The sequence below is a fragment of the Accipiter gentilis genome, chromosome 29 (assembly GCF_929443795.1).
Source record: "Accipiter gentilis chromosome 29, bAccGen1.1, whole genome shotgun sequence".
NCBI classification, from domain to species: domain Eukaryota; kingdom Metazoa; phylum Chordata; class Aves; order Accipitriformes; family Accipitridae; genus Astur; species Astur gentilis.
Genome location: NC_064908.1, coordinates 4,085,544 through 4,104,516, shown reverse-complemented (window position 1 = coordinate 4,104,516; position 18,973 = coordinate 4,085,544). Strand labels below are relative to the sequence as shown.

The 18,973-nt window shown below is 61.3% G+C and overlaps 1 protein-coding gene across 7 annotated transcripts in view; it reads left to right on the top strand.

The window, feature by feature from the left end:
• The first annotated feature begins 309 nt into the window (after positions 1-309).
• The window catches only part of LOC126051931 (plasma membrane calcium-transporting ATPase 4-like), a 53,886-nt gene continuing 35,222 nt past the window's right edge, over positions 310-18,973 (top strand). For 2 of the 7 annotated variants that reach the window (XM_049831841.1, XM_049831846.1), the window contains exon 1: positions 310-381. The gene's annotated coding sequence lies outside the window, so the exon portion shown is untranslated. Of the gene's footprint in view, positions 382-1,117; positions 1,193-13,064; positions 13,151-18,973 lie in introns of those variants that run through there. The other 5 variants (XM_049831845.1, XM_049831844.1, XM_049831843.1 and 2 more) reach the window with 3 other exon arrangements.

Below are 18,973 nucleotides of genomic sequence, written 5' to 3'. Positions count from 1 at the left end.
CACTACCTGGGTGTGCATGCCCAGTGCTGCCTCGGGGGGGGGGTGTCCCCCCGCTATCTGGGGGTGCATACACCGGGGTAGATCCCCCCCCCCCCCCCCCCCCAGTGTCCGGAGTGGGAGGGGGTTGCCGTCCCCCTTAAGCAGCCGCCGGGGCGGGCCGCCACCTTAAGAGAGCCCCTCCCCCGGCGGGCTGGGGCGAGCCCTTCTCGGCTCGGCTCGGCTCGGCACGGGTTGCCATGACAAGCATTTTCTCCCGCTAGCTCCGGGACCCGCTTCTTTGCCACCCCCCCACACCCCCTCCCCCCCCCACCCCCCCCACTTCCACTCCATGGCCAGCCGCGGGGGCTCCGCCGCCAACCGGGCGCCGTGGGGGTTGAACCGGTGAGTGTGTGTCGGGGGGTGTGGGGTGTTTTTGGGGCTTGGTTTTGTGGTGTTGGGTGCAGGAAGGGGGGGGGGGGGGGGGAAGCGCCGTTCCCACCGCCCCACCCGCGGCGGGAGCCGCGGGTGGGGCGGTGGGAACGGCGCTTCCCCCCCCCCCCCCCCCAGTCTCTCCCAGTATGCAGCGCTGTGTGCACTGGGGTGCTGCACCCAGGTGCAGCAGGTGTGTGTGTGGGGGGGCATAGCGTGTCCCCCCACCCCGGAGCTACCCGGTCCCGCTGCAGCGTGGAGCCGGGGGGGGGGGGGGGAGGTGTCCCTGAAGGTGGGTGCGGGATGGTGGGATGCCCACGGTCCTTCCGCTTTTTTTTTTTGGGGGGGGGTCCTGCGAGGCGTGTAACCCCCCCTCCCCAGTATCTGGGGTGGGTGAGAACCCATTCTGGTCGTATTCTGCAACTTGTTGCTTGCCCTTGAAGGTGGTGGTGGTGGGGGGGGGGGGGTTCCTGGTCGCGCGTGTTGTGGCACTGCAGAGGGGTTTGGGGGGGGGGGTGGGGGGCGCAGGATGCGACCGCCATGGGTCGGGCTCCGTCTGGCTGATGCTTCCATCCATCCCAGGCCACGCTGCAGCTTGGCACTGGTGCTGGAGGGAAGGGCAGAGGCAGCGCAGGCGGAGGGGGGGGGGGGGGGGTGTGGGTGGGTGCGTGGGGGGGAAGCGCCTTGCGGCAGCCCAAGGACAGAGCGGGGAAGGTGCTGCGTGGGTGGTTTTCCCCATCCGTTGGGCAGGAGGGGTGCTGCTCCCTGGTCGGAGCTGGTTGAGGTGCGTCTAGAATGGGGTAACGCGGGTAAGGTGTGCGTGGGGTCGGATCCGGAGCCAAGGGTGGGATGGAGGGTGGGATGGCAGAGCGCTGGGACCGCCGGGGATGGGGAGGCTGCCTGGTGTTTGCCCACGCTACGGTCAGGCACGTCCCCCTCCTGCCTGCACCAATCCAGCTGATTAAATCCACAGCAGAAAACAGGAGTGGGGGGGGGGGGGGAAAGGCAGGAAAAAAAAAAAAATTATAAATATATAAAGAAGAAAACCAGGCAGGCTCTGGCCCACATGGCCAGCAGGCAGGAGCCTCTTCCGCCTCCTGCCTCTGCCTCCAGCGCTCTGCCCGCATCCCAGCCCTGCCTGCGCCCTGGCTCCGGAGCCTCCGAGCATCCGCTCCGGCTGCCTGGCCTGGCTCGGCGGGCAGGGGTCGTGCCCCTCGTGGGGTCCAGGGTTGCCCCTGGCAGTGGGGGGGGTTGTAGAGCTGGGTGGTCCCTCTCTGCTTGGCTGGAGGCAAGTCGAAATCTTGAGAGGGGAGGGAGCGGGAGGAGGGACAATAGGTTATTGTGCTCTTATCTCTGGAGACCTGAGGTTGGGTGGGGGTTTGGATTGCAAATCTCAAACCAGTGCAGCCTGTTTCTGTCTGTGGACGGGCAGCCGTGGACTGACAGCCTGGCCGGCACCCAGGGGCAGCCAGCTGGGGTGGAGGTGAGTTCTCAGAGCTACCCGTGGGGTGTCCAGAGCTGTCCTGGGGTTGGGGGACACCGTTCTGTGCCCCCACCCCAAAACGGGCACGATGCTTCTGCTGTTGGCTGCTCTAGGGTTTGCGCCGGCTGCCTGCCGCTCTGCCTGGCTCCAGACAGTGCCCTCAATCTTTCGCTTCCTTGAGCACCGAAACGCACCTAAATTATTTAATCATGAGCAAGAGAAGCTAACGCCCCCGCGTTCTGCCAGCCCCACCCCACAGTGGCGTGGGGTTCCCTTCCCGGCTCCGTGCCCGTGTCCTGCCGGCTGCCCCCTCGAGTGACCCTCTCCAGGGAATCCCACCCGTCCCCTTGGGATAGCGTGGACTGGGTGGCGGGGTCAGGGGTTGCTGCAAGTGCCCCCCCCCCCCCCCCCCCCCGCTGCCAGATAGCGGAGGGCTCTCCCAGGCTGGATGGAGGGAGCTGGGTGGTCTTGGAGGCCTCCCAAAACCTACATGCCCTTTGAACCCCCAAAGCCTGTTTGGAGCGGTGGATTCGGATACGTGGGTTTTCTGCCCCATGCCGAGGCTGGTGCTGCACCGGTGTGGCGGAGGGGTTACCGGGACGGTGCAATGGTGCAAGCGGAGCTGGGAAGCATCCAGGGCAGCGAGACAGAGCTTGCCCATACCTCTGGCTTCCCCGTACCTCCAGAACCCGGCCCCTCGGGGTGCAGGCTCCATCCCCGTCCCACCCTTGCCGGTGGCGGGGCTGTGGGTGCTGCCCTGGGAGCAGCCTCGTGCGAGGGGATGCGCAGGGACCTCTGCAAAGCCTTGGCTCTTTCCCTGCAGGATTGGAGCCGGCTGGTGCTGGGGAGGTGGTGGTTCAAGCGCTACAGGTAGAGGCTTGAGAGGTTGAAAGGTGTTGGTGGGTGGCGGTGGTGTGGTGGTTTTTTTGTTTTTTTTTTTTTTTTTTTTTTTTTTTTTTCCGGTATGATGATGGAGGGAATTCCCTGCGCTTGGCGTACGGAGGATCTCTCGCTGTTAGCGTGCGCCGCTGCCGACTGGAGCGTCACGGAGCCTTGCGCCCGAGGAGCTGGGACCCGCCGTGCAGAGGACGGGGCAGGGAAGGGTGAGCCGTAGGGTGGCACAGGTCCTTGGGCAGGGTGAGTAAGAGCAGGGAGAGACTGCTGCTCCTCTCTGCTATTGTTTTGCAGTAGAAAGCGCCGGGGTGGAGCCGTGCCTGGAGTTCCCTCTCTTCCCCAAGGCCTTCCCCAGCTGCCCGTGCTGGGAGATGAGCCTGCTCCTTCCCTGCCTGCACCTCGCGGGGCCTGCAGGTTCCCTGCATGCTCCCTGCTCCTCTCTTGGGTTTGTTTTTTTGTTTTGTTTTTTTTCCCCTCTTTCTCCCCACCTCGCTTCCCCCCCACTAGGCCACGAGCGGAGTTTGCCCGCAGTGGGTTGCACACGCCTGTTGCAGCAGTGCTGGAAGGAAGAAGCCCGCGGGGGGTTTTTTTGGGGGGGATGTGAGGAGCCCAGCGCTGAGAAGCAGCAGCTCTACGGCAGGGACACGCTGCCGATGCCCGTATCCGCTGCTCCCCAATGGCAGGGCCCAGGGAAGGGGCTGGCTGCTGCTCGGGCTTCCTCCTCGCCCAGGGCCCCTCCCCGCCAGGGAAGGCCGCAGTGCGCTTGGCAAATCACCGCTGCTCTCTGGGAACTGGAGGAAAACCTGGATTAAACCCCCAGTGAGCCGTGGTGCCGGGGACCCCCGCTTTGCTCCGGGTGCCGCCGTGCCGGAGACGCGTTCGTTGCGGCAGGGACCGGGCTTGCGGAGCGGGAGCCCGGGGAGGGATGTGGCGATGCTCGGGGTGACCGTGCCAATGGGATGCAGACACTTAGGTGAGGAGGTGGCTGCTGCGGCGTGAAGTGGTGCCACCTCCTCTGGTGTTCCCCCAAGTCCTCTGTCTCGCTGGGGACTTCTGGGAGCGGATCTCGGTAGGGTGAGGGATGCTGGCCGATGGCTGCTGGCTGCCTGGAGCCCTCCTGGTCAGGATGGATGGAGGCAGCGATGTCCTTTCTATCACATAAGTGGAGAACTGGTGCGTGAAAGGGGAAATAAATGAGTCTGGGCAAGCTGGGAATTTGAACCTGTCTCTCTCGTCCTCGTGCTGTGCCCAGGACAGAATAGGGACCCATCCTGCGGTGCTGGTGATGGACGTGCTCCTGGGGGAAGCAGCTTTGATGGGGAGAGGGTGGGACACATCTCCCCAGCCTCCCACCTCTCAAAATCGGTCTATGCAAAGGCCTCTTGTGATGAGCAGTGACCGGCTGGAGGAAAGGGACAGGTGGGTGACGGCACCCTGCCCCTCTCTGCCCAGCTGTGGCCAGCCCAGAGCTCCCTGTGGGCTTCCCAGTGACACTGGGACAGGGACTGTGTTTCAGGGTGCGGGTCCAGCCTTGGGGTCCCTCGGTGCAGCCGGCCGTGGGAGCCACGTTCCCTGCCACCTCCTGGCAGCGCTTTCTGAGGCCGAACTAATGAAACATCTGACTTTGATGTTTTAATTAGTTGCTTTTGGCTTTAATGCAGAGGGATAATAGAGTTTCCATGGACTTATAAAACCTGCCCCTCTATTCATTAGAAAAAGGAAAGGGGGGGGGGGGGGGGGAAGAGGCAAGCTAACCCTGGATAGAGAAAGGAAGAAAGCAAATGCTTGAGATGTGCAGAGCACATGACAACCCGCTGGTGTGTCACCCACCTGGATGGTGACTCTTTTAAAGCACTAATTAAGCAATTTACATCCTGGGAGAGCTCTGAGTAACAGATGAGTTTGGTGTCCTCCTGCATTTGTGAGCTTCTGGGAGGGGTCTTGGATTTAAACGTGGGAAGCTGATGCCCAGTGACGTGACCCTGGAGGGAATCGGGAATTGGGGCTGTGGGAGTCCTGGCCGGGAGCATCCCTCTGCCCGCGCTACCTCGGCAGCAAAGCTGGCCCCGCTCTCGCAAGTGTGGATGGGCCGCCGTCGCCCTGGCAGATGGAGAGGGACGTGGGGACCCCGGCGCAGGCGTGAGGGGGGATGCCGAGTGCTCCTGGGCTGGCTCTGTGCGACATCTGTGCTTCTGCATCGTGGCATCCAGTCCTAAACGCCGTACGGACCGGGAGGAGCCAGGCTGGGGAGGGGGCACCGTGCAGCTGCCAAAAATCCTGTGGCTAACTCGCTTCGGAGCAAGGGAAGGGGCATGGGAAGGATCATCCCGTCGGACGGTGCCAAAGGCTGGCTCAGGAGAGCTTGTCTCAGCCAGCCCTTCCCTTCCCACAGCACAAGGGTCTGTGGTGAGCCCATGGGGACACACCGGTCCCCTGCACCCCACCGCCCATTGTGGGCACCCGAGCTGGGACGTGGCGGGTCCCCATTGTGGGAACTCCTCGCCAGGGTGGCAGAAGCCAAGTTGAAGGTTTGGCCAGTTGTCTGTGTTTTATGCTGACGGGGAAACTTTAGCTTCTACGCTTCCATGGCAGGGATGAGTCGGCAGCTGGGCTGAGCCGAGGCACCGACAGCCAAAGGAGCCGAGCGCTGCCGCGGCCACTGGGGTGCTGGGGACAAGTCTCCATCCCCCCCCCCCTTTTTTTTTTTTTTATTTTATGCAGTATCCCTATATTTTCCCCCTGCTAAAGCAGCTGGGGTTTGAGGGGAGCAGTGAGCTGCTGGTGTGCCTGGGCAGAGTACAGCGCGTAGGAGTCCCTACCCGGAAGAGTTTGTCCAGCAGGGACGGGGAGGGAGGAATCCGATCCCTCCTTTTCCCAGGCTGGGATCCCAGCGAGCTTCGCTTCCCGTGATCCCAGCTGGCTCCCCGCTCCCGAGACCCCTGCACAGGTCTGGTCTCCTGCTCCGTCCCAGCTGGCAGAGGAGGGCTCTGTGCCGCCGATCCTGTGACTCCTCCACCGCCGCGGCTGCTGACATCTCCTCTTTGTCTCAGGCGCAGAAAGGTCAGCCCTGCCTAACTCGCCGCGGTCCGTTAAGGAGCCATAAATAAGCTGGATCCGTCTGCCGCGGGGCCGCGACAGCCGCCGGCTCTTGGGCTGATCCCAGCATCATCTTCCTCCTCCCTGGGCAGAGAAAGGATTTGTGCCTGGGGAGGGATTGGGCTGGTTGGTGATGCCAGCCGGGGGGGGGGGGGGGTTTGGGGCTGAATCCCAGCACTGCAGAGCCTGAGGGGCAGCGGGGTGGGCTGAGGCCCGAGGCACTCGCTTCAGCAGTGGCAGTGGTAAAAGCAGCGAGCCCCGTGCCAAGGGCGAGAGCCGAGAGGGCTGCTCGCAGGCTCCTGCCTTCCCCGGGCTAAAAATAAGCCACTGGCCCTCGCTGTGCTGCCTCTGCTCCCACCAGGGGGGCTGGGGGGGGGGGGGGGGCAGGGGGTGAAGCTGGGCTGTAGGGGACCACGAGGGAGCTCAGCCCTGCACCGCGGTTCCAGGGCCTGCCTGGGACTTGATGTGACCTTTGCTCTTTGAGCATCGGATCCAGTGATCAGATTTTCAGGTCCGGGCTCGGATTTCGGACAGAAGGTGTCTGATTTTCAGCACGGTTTCCCAAGATGCTAATTAAGGACCCTGCTGCGACAGCTAGAGCTTTACTGTCCCTTCTCCACCCCTCGCTTGCCCAGGAGGTGCTGATCGCCCCAGCCAGCTCCGTGGCATGCCCTCGGCTTTTCTCTTCTCGCCCTTTGTTCCTGCTCGGGAACGCTGATGCTTCGTCTCTCTCTGCTTCGGCCCTCCCAGAGGCTTAGTGGCACGGCATCGAGGTGCTCCTGCTCTTCATCTCTCTCTTCCCACCTTCTCACCAGCCACTTAAAAGTAACCCCTGGTTGCTCGAGCGCTCGGCTGCTGCAGGCGGATCTCGGGCTGCGTGGATGCTTTTGAACTGGAGATGGGAAGGCTGCTTTCTTGCTCGTGGCTGTCTCGCAGGCTGTGGCCGCTGCAGGCAGCGAAGGGACACGAGGACGAGCGAGACGATGGCTTGGTCCTCGAGCGTCTTGCTATCTCATCTCTTTTCTGCAGGGGCTGAAGCCCCAACCTTATCGTTGGCTTTGCAGGCTGAGCCGGGCTGTGCTCCAGGAGAGGAGAACAGCTCCAGGCATGATCTGCTGGCCACGAAATCCAGGGCAGGGTGTCTCGTTTGCTGCGTGAGGCTCCCAGATCAGCGTGGCACCTGTACAGCCTGCCTGCCGGTCCCGTGTGCCGGGAAAGCCGCCTCGGCGCCGGCTGCGTACAAAACTGTGCCGTGACATATCGCTGCAGCTGGCAGCCGGCAGCGAGCGGTGCTGAGCTTCTCCCGGGTTCCCAGCCCAGCACCACCCACTCCAGAGGGGCTTTCTGCCGGCGCTGGGCTCTCCCGTGGGCGCGTGGCTGTGGTGGGAGCACGGATCGAGCGTGGCCTCTGTGATGGGGACAGCCTGGGGGTGACCCAGGCTGGGAGGGAGCTCGTGCTCCAGCGTGAACCTGAGTTAAATATTATTCTTGCCTCCGGAGCAGGGAGAGATTGGTGCAAGGAGGGGGGATTGCAGGGAAATGAGGGCAGGCTGGATTTGTGGCTCTGCCAGAGGCCATTTGGTGATGCTGGCAGCCGGTAATGCCAGGCTGGTGGTGGAGGAGCCCGAGCTGCCGGTGGGATGGGCTGCCAGGCTGTAGCAAGGCTTGGATTGTGCCTCGCGAGGGTCGCATCGCTTGTGACAGCCCCGCTGCTACAGAACAGGAGCAAAGCTGTAATAACAACCCGCCTCTACGCATTACTCAGTGCAGGGGATTTATCCCGTGTGCGGGCAGATCTGGCAGAGAGGCCTGACTGCGTTTGCCTGGGGACGCTGGGGGAAGCGGGGGTGAATCAGCTGCAGGGAGCCGGGACCAGAAACTTGGCTTAGCTGCGGAGAAGCTGAAAGCGCGGCTGATCTTTCCTGGGTGTCCTGGTGTAGACGTGGCTGTGAGTCACCGCATCCTGCTTGGGAAAGTGTGGGGACCCAAAACTTTCATTGGAACAGCTGTGCAGGGTGCTGGTGGCCCCAGGGATGGGTCCCCGGTGGGTCCCGCTGTGCCCACCCCATTCCCCCGTGGGAGCAGGGCTGTGCTTCTCACCCAGGGGCACATCTGCAGAGCTGGGGGGACCCACAGCCAGAAACCCCCGTGTCCTGGCTCGAGCTGTGAAAGTGTGAAGCTCTGCAGCCTGCATTTTCCAGTGTGACTAGTGCTGGCTATTTTTAGTTGTCCAAATTAAGCTCACCTAAATGATGTCTTTTGAGGTTTATTTGAGGGAGGAGGCCTGAAGTGGTGTTATTTCCCAAGTGACGAATTGCTCTTAAATCTGACCCCAAGTGGACTGTCCAAAAACGAAGGGAAGGACCAAAACAGATTGAGTTTGGGCAGTGTTTCCTCCCCAGAGAACTGCAGGGCACCTGGGGGTGTTTCCCAATGGAGCAGGAGGTTTCCTGGGGGAAGGAGAAAGCAAGCAGCCAAGACCTGCTCACCTCCCCATGGGGGAAAAAAACAGCTGTATAACCTCATCCCGCTACCTGCTTCAGCATCCCTGGGGATACGCTGTGCCCCCGGGAGCCGGCCTTGCAAACGCCTGTCTGCTCTGCAGAGTATTAAATCCGCGGGCTGCTCTTCCCAGGGGCAGCTTGAATTACTCGGCGTGTGCTGGGTGCCAAATGCAGCCGATTGCGGCTCCCGAAGGAGACGGCTGCTTTGCCTGCTGGGGAAGGAGGCTGGAAGCTGTGGGTCGGGGTGCTAAGATGTTGCTCTGTAGGTGCCTCTTTTGGGGGAGGCTCATCCAGGGGTGATGGAGAGGTGGCTGCCCTGGTACCCAGCACATGCTCGAGGGCTGGGTGCAGCTGGTCCCCTGGGTGCAGCCGTGGTGAGCCAAAATCCTTCCACATCATGCTCCGGCTCCGTATCCGCTGCTAAATTCTGTTGTGCTAACTCCTGACCTGCTGCCTTTCATCTCTTTCCATTCGTTGCTTCCCTTCTTGGCGTTGTTTTCCCACTATTTCCATCTCTTCCCATCCGTGCCTGCTATCTGCAGGCAGGCTTATCTTCTGTGCGCCTGGTCTCACCTCGCTGAGCACCAGCTTGGGCATTCCCCACCGCCTTTACCCGGGTCTCGGTGCAGGAATGGCCCTTCTTCCTCCTTTCTCTTCCCCTCCGCACAGCATCTGGGTGTTTCTCTGCAGGGCAGCAGCCGGGGGATCTTCTCGCTCCTGCAGTTGAACGTGAAATGCATCAAATCCTTGCAAGATGTTGTGGATCATGCTTCTGCAGCACGGGGGGCACTTGCGCTGCATGCAGGTGTCCTCTGCTCTTCACCGGCAGATGCAGCCTGGAGTGAGGAGGCTGGAGGTGTTTCCTGCCCTGCCTGGCACTTCCATTCAGGGGACTGTCCCTTTTCCCTTTGGAAAGAACAACGAGGGATCCTCCCTTCCTCCTCTTGCTCTCCCGGACGCAGCTGCCTGTGCAGGCTGGCCTTGCTGTTTCTCAGCCTCTGAGACCTCGCCGTGCTCCATCCCCGCTCAAGGTGATCGGTTTGGGCAAAGCATCACCAAGAAGGGACCCAGAAAAGCAGGCAGGGAGGGGAGAGGCTTCCCCAAATCTCAGCCTCCTCGCTCCAGGACCCTGTCTGGCTGCCTCCCCTTGAGGGGCTGCGTGGGAGCAGGGTGGTCCCTGGGCAGAACAAGCCCAGGTGGTGCTGGGGGTCCCTGAAAGGTGCTGGGGACCCCAAACCAAGCAGGCTCTGCTGGCAGTGAGACTTGCTTTTTGCATTCCCACTGTCCTTGTTATGTAGAGAGCAACAACGCCTGCCCTGACCCTGCCTGGGGTCAGAGGATGGTGCAGAAGGCTGATGGAGAGGATGATGAAGGACCCCGGTACTGCGGGCAGCTACGCCATATGCACGGGGCAGCCAGGAAAATGTGGGGACAGAGAAGAGGAGCCAGAGCTTTGGGAGCAGGGGGGATTACAGCATGCCCGCGATCTTGGGTAGGATGCCTGGGGCAGGAGGAAGAGGAGGAGGAATCCTGTCCATGCAAAACCCCAGGCACTAGGTGGGTTTTGCATTTTTTCAGCTGGATGGCGGGCAGGCTCACCGCAGGCAGCGCATCCCCTAGCCATGGGCCAGCACATCTGCCTCCCGTACCCCGGTACCAGCCCGGTGCTGGGCTCTGGTGTCACTGGGGAGCTGCCAGGAGCCTGGTCACGATTCTGGCCGTTGGCTTTATTCCCCTCTCTGCCTTGCTCTGTCTGCCTGCCTGCTGCGCTGCTTACTGCCAACGAAACGCCCCTAACACCCGGATTGCGGCAGTAATCTCTGCCCTATCGCTGCTAAAGCTGCTATTATCCCCAGATTAGCGCTGGTGCTTAGATACCCACCTGTATAAATGCTGGTGATAGGCAGGGACTGTTATAAACCCTCCCAGAGCTCCTGTGCCTCCACGTCCAGCCAGTACAAAGTGGCTGGTGTCCGGCAGTCACCTCGGGTGACCCCGGGGCCGTGCTGGGCTTGGCTGTGCCATGCGGGGCTGGTTTGTTCCTCTTGCTTGGAGGCTGGGCAGAGGCTGCAGGGCTTCGGGGCTGGCTCTGCATTAGCGGGGGACATCGCTCGGTGGGGTGGGGTTGCTGGGCGGTGGGAGCACCCCCCCCCCTCCACGCAGCGGGGTGTCCTTGTCCCCCGTTGCATCTTGTCCCGGCTCTGCAGCGAGTGTTTCTGCTTGAAGTGGAGCTCAACGCAAGCTTAGGGCTCATTGCAGATTCAACAGCAGGTTTTCTGGGGGTTGGGGCGAACTGCAGGCTGGCCTCCCCCAGCACGGTGAGGTGCGATTTATGGGCACAAAGGATGTGTGCGGTGGCAAAGCCTGGGGCGTGGGTCGGCGCCGGAGGGGCTGGAGGGCAGCGTCCCACCTGGAAGGATGCGGGAGGTGGGAGCCTCGCCAGCAGCTTCACGCTGGCACTTGAGGAAAGGGATATCCCAGTTTCTCTGGGTTACTGGTGCAGCTGGGAGCCTCTGGGGCGTTGCCCGAAGTGCAGGGGGAAGGGAGAGCGTGGGGTTCGAGACGCTGCATAAACAGGATGGCAGGTCAGGACGGTGCTGGGCGCCCGGGGCGCAAGGGTGTGTGCCTGTGTGGAGGTGGGGATGGGGGCCGGGGTAGTGCTGGGAATGGTGGTGCTGGGAACGGTGGTGCCCAGCACACCAGGACTCTGTCGCTGGATTGGGGCGGCAGCGGCATAGCGGCAGGTTGGGTCCGTTTTTGGGGCGTGGAGTGGTCGGTCCCCAGCTGCCGTTGGGAGTGGAGCGTGCAGTGCCCGTGAGGATGTCTGCGACGGTGCTGTCGGCACCGAGCGATGCAGCAAACCCAGTGGCCAGGCGGTAAGCCAGCCTCTCCGCGAGGGCTCAGCCTAGGTAGGGCGACTTTTAAATATATTGGCACTTAATTAAAGCATGTTAACGGTTTTAAAATGCATTGACACCTAGTGTAGGCAGAGGACTTAATAACGCCGGGAATGTGTTAGCTGGCTGTGGATTACCTTGGGGCTGTGGCTGGCGCTTGTGGGAAGTGCAGCTCTAACAAAGAGGCTTTGAAGAACAGATCGGGTGCGTGTTTTCCACGTCCAGCCTGGGGTGCCTCCCCCTGTACCCCTCCTGCCCTGGCCAGGCTGGGGATACTGGGGAAAGGGGTGCCCCTGAAGCATTGGGCTGGTGGGATGCAGCCGCATGTGGGATGGAGAGAGCCAGGACTGGTGTGTTTAAGTGGGGTGAGGACTGGGTGCTGCGTGGGTCACCCCTTGCATGGGGTGGGTGCCTGGGATGGGTGCCCCTTTGCCTGCGGCCTCTCCCCACCCGCCGTGGCAGCTGGATTCTGCACTGTGCCGGCGTGCCGCTCTCCTCCCTGGCATTTCACATCCCCCAACCATGTTCCTGCATGTGCAGCTTTGCTTTAACATTTATTTTTTTCAAGCAGATCCTTGCTATTTACTTAAATAACTGGTTTTCCAGCCGCAGGACGCACAGGGTGGTGGGGGACGGGGAGCGGGGACCCCGGGAGGCTGGCGGGGGGCCGGGGGTGTATGTGTACCCTCCCGTGGCACTCTGCCTTATCCCAGCAACTGGCTCCGATTAGCTTTTCCTTCCTCTGCCCCTCCCCGTGCTCTCCTGGCCCATCTGGCTCTCTCCTCTTATTTATTGGTACATATTTTCCAGGCTCTGATTTGCCTCTTCTGCAAAGCTGCTGTTCTGCCCAGATTTGATCTCCCGATGATATCACGGGCTTTGCTCTGCAAGGGTCTAATTTGGTGCCCGGGATGCAGGCTTTCTTCCCTCGTATAAATATTGCCTTTCGGTCTTCTGCGTCTCTCCCGCTCTCCCTCCCTCCCTTTAATTAGACTTCTTACTGCATGGAACAGTTTGCAGTTATATATGGAAAACAGCCTACACTTTCCCAGGAGCGGGGCATGTCGGGAAGGGAAACGGCGAGCAGCCGGCGCGCTCTCCCTGGGAGCGCGTGTGTTTTTCCTATCGCAGACACACTTTTGCCGGCTTTATTTTTTAACCCTTTGGGGCAGGGAGGGGGATCACAGCCCCCCCGGTTGCTTACTCTTCTCCTTTGCCTGGAAAGTCCCCTCTCTGCTTGGACTTTTAAATGGAAAAATACGGATTTGCCACAGGCGCGGTCTGGCACAAGGGATACCTGCTAGCTGGGATCGGAGAAGTTACTCTTTGCCTGACACGCTGTCTGTCTGGGATGTGATCCGCAGTGGGACTGCATGGGAGCCCTCGGAGCCGAGACGGGTGGGAGCTCTGGGCGCTGGACCCCTGGATCCAGGGGCACCCATCCCGTCTCCCTCGTCCACGTGGCGAGAGCGGCAGGAGGGGTGTTTCTATTGCCAGCCCTTTGCCGTGTCCCCAGGGCTGCTGCCAGCCTCGGGGTCAGGATCTGAGCACTGGATCATTCCTCCTGCTGTCCCAGCCCACTCCTGGGGGCTGCTGTGGGGCAGCTGGACTTGCCGGGGTTCCCCTCCGCTGCATCCCTGCTTTGGGGGACCCCCCACGCTCCTCAGGCAGGCTGTGCAACCCAGCAAGGCACACTGACTTCCCTGTGGTGTCAAACAAACTCTGCTTCCCCTACCTCAGTTTCCCTTGCTGTGAACGAGAGGGGTGGTTTTTTATTATTGCTGCTATTTTGTTTTTTTGCATGGGTTTTTTCTCTTCACCGAGCAGGGCAGGAGGAAGCAGCTCATCGCGGTGCTCTGGCAGAGAAGGTTAGTGCTGCGCTCACCCAGATGCTTCCCTGGGTCTCGGGGTGCCCCGCAGCACCCCAGGACCCAAGGACTCAACCTCTCCTCCTGGCTTCCAGACGAAGCAGATGCTTCTACCAGCCGCTGCTGGGAGGAAGTGACGGGACCTATTTTAAGCCCCTGGGGATCTTCAGGGTAGGAATCCCCTGTCCCTGTGTAATACTGCTAAAAATATCATGGTTGTACCCATGTGTCCTGGCTGATAGCTCTCTCGTTCTCTGGGTGTTGTTTTGCTTGTGAGACTCCCTTGTGCTCTGTAGGTCGGTTCTTGCCTGCTGGTTTTTATTTTATTTTAAGCTAAGCTATTCCTCTGCCTCCTGAATAAGATGTAGGAAGGTGGGAGTCAGGACTGCCGGGATCTCCTCCCTGCTCAGGGGCTGGGAGAGTGCTGATGCTGTGCTCAGGTGTGTTGCTGCCTCAGTTTCCCCATCTGCATAAGGTGGAGGGATGTGCAGGGAGCCGAGTCCTGCTCCTGCAGGACAGCACCTGCACCCGGTGCTCGTGGGCTGCCCTATCCGACGGGCATTTGTAGGCACCGGAGCGGCGGGGATGGCTGAATGCGCTGGTGCAGGGCTGAGCTGCCTGGAGCATCCCTGCCTCTCCCCTTGCTCCCTGGAGCAGCACAGTGCTGGGCTAGCAGCGAGGGCTGCGGGTGAGTTGGGTCAGGCTCGCCTCTGCCCGAGCTCCTGCCAAAGTGCCAGTGTCCTCTGGCTGTGCCTCTGCCCTGGGAACCGCTTGTAAGGTCTCCAGAGCAGAGAGCAGCCGTCCTTCGAGGTAGGACTCTTGGCTCCCCCCTGTCTTGCTTTCTGCAAGTCCTTGGGTTTAATCCTGTCCTTGTGGCCCGTGCCGTCTCCTCCAGCTGCCTGGCCAGCACGGACGGCTCTTCCCAGCCGTGCTCTGCATCAGCACTTCTGCTTCGCAGGGGCCGGCTGGGAGAGTCCCAGCATCCATGTGCTGGGTGGGAGCCAGGCGAAGCTGTGCCAGGATGGAGCATCTGCCTGGGGATGGGACCCCCAGCTGCCCACCCTGATGGGATCGTTGGGTGTCATCTCCCTTCTGGAGCAGGGTGCCAAGACCGGTGGGCGTTCAGGTGTGCTGTGAACTGGGAGGATCGGGATCGGTCTGAGCGCAGGGCTGGGATGCAAGCGTTGCTCGACGTCCATCCTGGGGAGCAGCCCCACCAGGTCGGTGGTGCTGCAAGAGGAGTTTGAGACAGAGCCCCAGGCCTAGTTTGCTGCCTTATTTCTGTCATCAAGTCCTGCTCCCCAGTTTTGAAGTCGCCTAAATCCCGAACCTTTCCCTACGTTGCTTTGGACTTGCTTGTTTCCTCTAGGCTGTAAAAGAGCACAAAGACAAGCCCAGGATTGGGTCCAGGGGGACCAGCCTGGTGGGAGCTGTATGCCCTGGACACCTCCGCACCAGGGCATCACAAAACAGATTCATCTGGAGAGTTAAAAAAAAAAAAAAAAAAAAAAAAAAAAAGAGCTGGAGTAAAGAGTTGTCCAGTGTGTGCCAGCTGATGCCTTAGCGCTTGGTGGCAGGTACCCGCTGCCTGCCGTACTCCAGGGCTGGGGTGGGAGGAACCCGTTTCCCAGTGCCAAGTGGGAGGGAGAAGGGGTGGACAAAGCCTCATGCCAGGGTCCAGTGCAGCCCCCCAGTCTGACAGCACTGGGCACACTGGGGCTCTGCAACGTGCCAGCTCACTGGGCACCAGCTGCCTCTGCCTCGGTGAGGTGCCCGGTGCTGGCGGAGGGGTGGCAGGAGGGGATGCTGTCCCCCTCCGAAGGTTGAATGCTTGAGGGCTGCAGGTATTTGCTGGTGCAGAAGAAGCTGGGGTTTGCTTTCTGCATACTTCTGCATTCCTCCACTGGCTGTGCTACCTTGTAAAGCACAAAAGAATAATGAGAGGAGCTGGGGTGATTTAGTGCAGGCGCCGGGAGAGAAATACCAAGGCCTTAGATGGAAACATTCCCCTTGACAACTCGCCTAAAGACTCCCTCCTTTTTTTTTCCTTTTTTTTTTTTTTTTTTTCCACCCCCCCTGAAATTCCTGGGCTGCTGCACCCTGTGGCGTGGGGAAGCACAGGGGCGCGGGCAGATTCCTGAGCCCCCAGCACCGAGGCTCCGGCAGCTGCGCCGATGGCTTTTGCACGTGGATGCGTCATGCCAGGGCTCGGGCAGCGGGAGCCAGGGGCTGCCCTGGACTGGCCACAGGCTCGGGGCAGCAGGTTTTGGGGAGCCACGTCATGGATCATTGCATCCGCACTTGTTCCACGCCTCCGCAGAGCGCCCGGTGCTCTCTTGCCTCCAGCCTCTTCCCTGCCTTTTGCAATAGCTAATTGCTGCCTTGGGCATGCAAAAAGAAAAACAAAACCCCCAACAGTTTTCCTACCTTCGTTAACAGGAGGCAAAATATTAGCAAAAACGGAGCCATGGCAGCTGTAATTAGTGGGCTGATGGCAGCTGTTTGTGTTCCCTGCGGAGTGGCCTGCAAAAAGAGATGCATTTTTGGAGAAGCTTGCCTCTGCCTGCCTTTCACTTGTGCTTTCCCTGTAACCTTGGCCCCTGGTACGTGGCTCAGAGCTGCCATCCTTCCTTTTGGTCCCCACAGCCTGGTGGGAGGCAGGAGAGGAGGAGGAGGATGGTGCGATGCTGTAACGCTGCTTGGGGTGGGATGAAGCTCTGGTTTCTTCTCCACCCGCGGTCACTTTGGTACTGGTGTTCGTGCATTGTGCACCCCGCGTGGGGATGAGCGGGCAAACCCGGCTGGGGGATGGCAGCTTGTTTGGGGACGTGAGCCCTGACTTGTGCCCTTGCACGTGGCAGCCCTCGGTGCATGTCGCTGCACACGGAGAGCACGCCATGCGCGCTAGCTGCGCTCTTGGCACCCAAGCGAGCGCTCGCCCCGCTCCCGTCAGCGGGAAAGCGTGTGCCTCGGCAGAGGTGTGTGGGAGAAATACTACGGGCTCTGCCGTCCGTGGGCTGGTGCAATTCATGCTCTGGCGGCAGGGGAGGGTGGGGAGCTGGGGCTGGTGGCGGTGACATCTCCGGGCCAGCAGCTCCTTCCCGTGCCGCTGACAACGTGTGTCACTCCGAGCCAGCGACCACGCGTGACAGCGTTACACGTTGCCTACAGTAACCGGGTGCTTTTGGTGCGTGTGTCCCCCACCACCACCCTCACGTCACCTCCGGCGCCCCAACTCGCAGACGGTGAGGTGTGTAGGAGTCGGCACCGCGTGGGAGTTCGGGAATTTTAACTCGCTGCGTTGTGGAGCTGCCGCTGCGCCTGCGGAGCCGGCGGTTCCCCCCGCGGGGATGCGGGAGGAGAAGATGCTGCCTTTCCCAGGGTGCTGCCGCGGGGGCTGCCCGGCGGGTGAGCGTAGGAGAAGCCCTGAGCTCTTTCTGACCATGCAGAAAATTTCCACTGGAGTTGGTGTTCCCCGGCTGCAGCATCAGCCCTGCGCTGTGAACCAAGTCACTTCTGCGCCGTGACTTGGTTTCCCCTGGCACGGTGTTGCTGCTGCCGAGCTCTGCTGGAGCTGTGCGAGGCCCCAGCGCTTCCTGGGCGTTTTGCCGGCTCCTTTTCCAGCTGCAATGCCCTTGGTGGGGTTGGGGGGGGCACGCTTAGTCCCCCTAGTCTTGCAAGATGAAGGCTGGGAGCTTCTTCCCCTTCCCTGTTGCGAGGGAAATGAGAGGGTCTTGCAGTCATTGGGGTCTCGCCCATCCCAGGATTTTGGCTCTTGAGTTTACCGGTCCCCATGTGCAGCACCCTGGGGTGGGGTGGGTGTGGCTGGGGGTTTCCCACTGGTGGGTGCTGGAGTGGCCCCACTGGGGAGGGAAATGCCACCGTCCCCACCCCGAAGCAGCGCGCTCCGGCGAAGGAAGCGGATGTGGCGGCGGGAGGAGGTGACGTCCCGGGGGTGATGCAGGTGCCAGCCTGGGGAGCCCTGGCGCGGGACAATGTCTGGTCTTGGCACCCGGCGCCCGGGGGAAGAAGCAAGGAGAGATGAACGCCGGCGTTACTGCAGGAAGAGGGACGGATCCTGCTCCCTTGCTGCACGGGTCCCAGTGCAGGGTGCTGTGAGTGGAGCTCATGCCTGGAGAGGTCTGTCTGGGGTGTTTTGGGCTGGCCTCAACCCCCCCTTCATCCACCCCTCCCTGCTTGGAGCATGGCCCCTCTCCATGGCATTGGGGTGGAAGGCGCAGGTTCCTTCGCTGCCCGCTCCAACGGCTGCGATCCTGCGCCTCCTCCCTTCTTGGCTGCGAGTGAGAGCTGGGGGAAGCACTTGGTCCCAAGGGTGAAAAATCTTCCCTGGGATGCACCAAGGGGCTGCGGCTGCCCTGGCCCTCTGGAGCGTGCGGTTTGCCACTGTGAGTTGCTATTTCATCTCCTTCCACCCGTATCTCTCCTGAGGAGGTGATAATGCCTGGTAGCCCCTCTGGGTGTCCTCCCTGGGGTGCCCTGGCCACCCAGTGCGGGAGGGGTTAAGCGTGCGGCCGGCGAGCAAGCGGGGAAGGCTTGCCATGGGTGTTGCTGGGAACAAGCAAGTGTGCACGCTGCCATCTGCGCGTTGTTGCACATTGCGATTTGGTGAGTGTGCCAGGGAGGGGCCCTGATCCCCGGCTGCTGGGGTGCTGCAGCTCACTGCTTCATGGGGAGACAAGGGGGGGGCTCTGCTGCAGGGTGGGAGGTGGAGGACTTGGTGGGGAGAGGGGCTCTGCTGCTCAAAATCCACCAAGCATTGGTGTTGCCGTGACCTGGGGACCGCTTCTTGCTCCACATTGCCCTGGGCATGTCGCTTCGCCTCGGTCGTGCCTCCGCTATGGGAGATGGACACGGCTCAGCACCGGCAGGCACTGGGGCAGGGAGTCGTGCCTTCCCCGTGCCCCCACCACGCCTGCCAAGAACAGCGTCTGCCCAAGGCTCTGGTCTCTGTCGAAACTGGGCAGGGTGTGTTGTGCAAAGGTCCCGGTACAGACACGCTGGTGCAGGGAGCCCCACGCGCTCTCCAGCGTCTCCCTGCACGCTCGCTCCTTCCCCACTCCGAGGGGCTACAACGGCTGCCCGGTGGGGTCCCTTCACCTCCCGAAACACGCTCCGCCGGTGGCAGCGCTTAACATGTCTCTCCTGGTGATTTTGTTGGCAGATGCAGCTGTTCAGCAGCTTTTTGGCTCCCTCTCCCATTAGAGCATCGCTCCCATGTGGGACCACAGCTCCCAGCAGCTGATGGCAAGTGCTGAGTGGTGGTGGGGGTCTGTGCAGTGGGAGGGAGAGCTGCACGGTCTCGCCCGGGACACTTCCCAGCGAGCAGGCAATGAAAGGTGCTTTAAGCCCATTTTTTCTGCTTTATTGGCTACTTTGGTTTTTGGAGCCCATGTGTCTGTCTGGAGAGTCGGTCTGTCCATGAGGCTGTGCTTTGGGGCTCAGCACAGCCTCGCCACTGGGAATGGAGCTCAGCTCTTAATTTCCAAAGAGAAAAATCTTAAACTGAGGCCAGGAAGGGTAATTTTGGGATTTTGGTGGTTTGGGGTTTTTTTTTTTTTCTCCCCACTTGGCAACATAAACAGCATCCCTGACAGCTTTACATTGAATTTGTCATGGCAACCTACAGCAGCCGAGTGTTTCCAATACCCCGTTCCTGAAGCAGGAGAGGAGATGAACCCCAGTGGGTGCTGCCCAAGGGGCAGGACAGCCCACGAGCGAGGGGCAGCGTGGGGGGCTGGGATGCGGGTGGCCTCTGTACCGATGCAGCTGGGTAGGTGCTTGCGGAAGGTGATCAACTTTGAT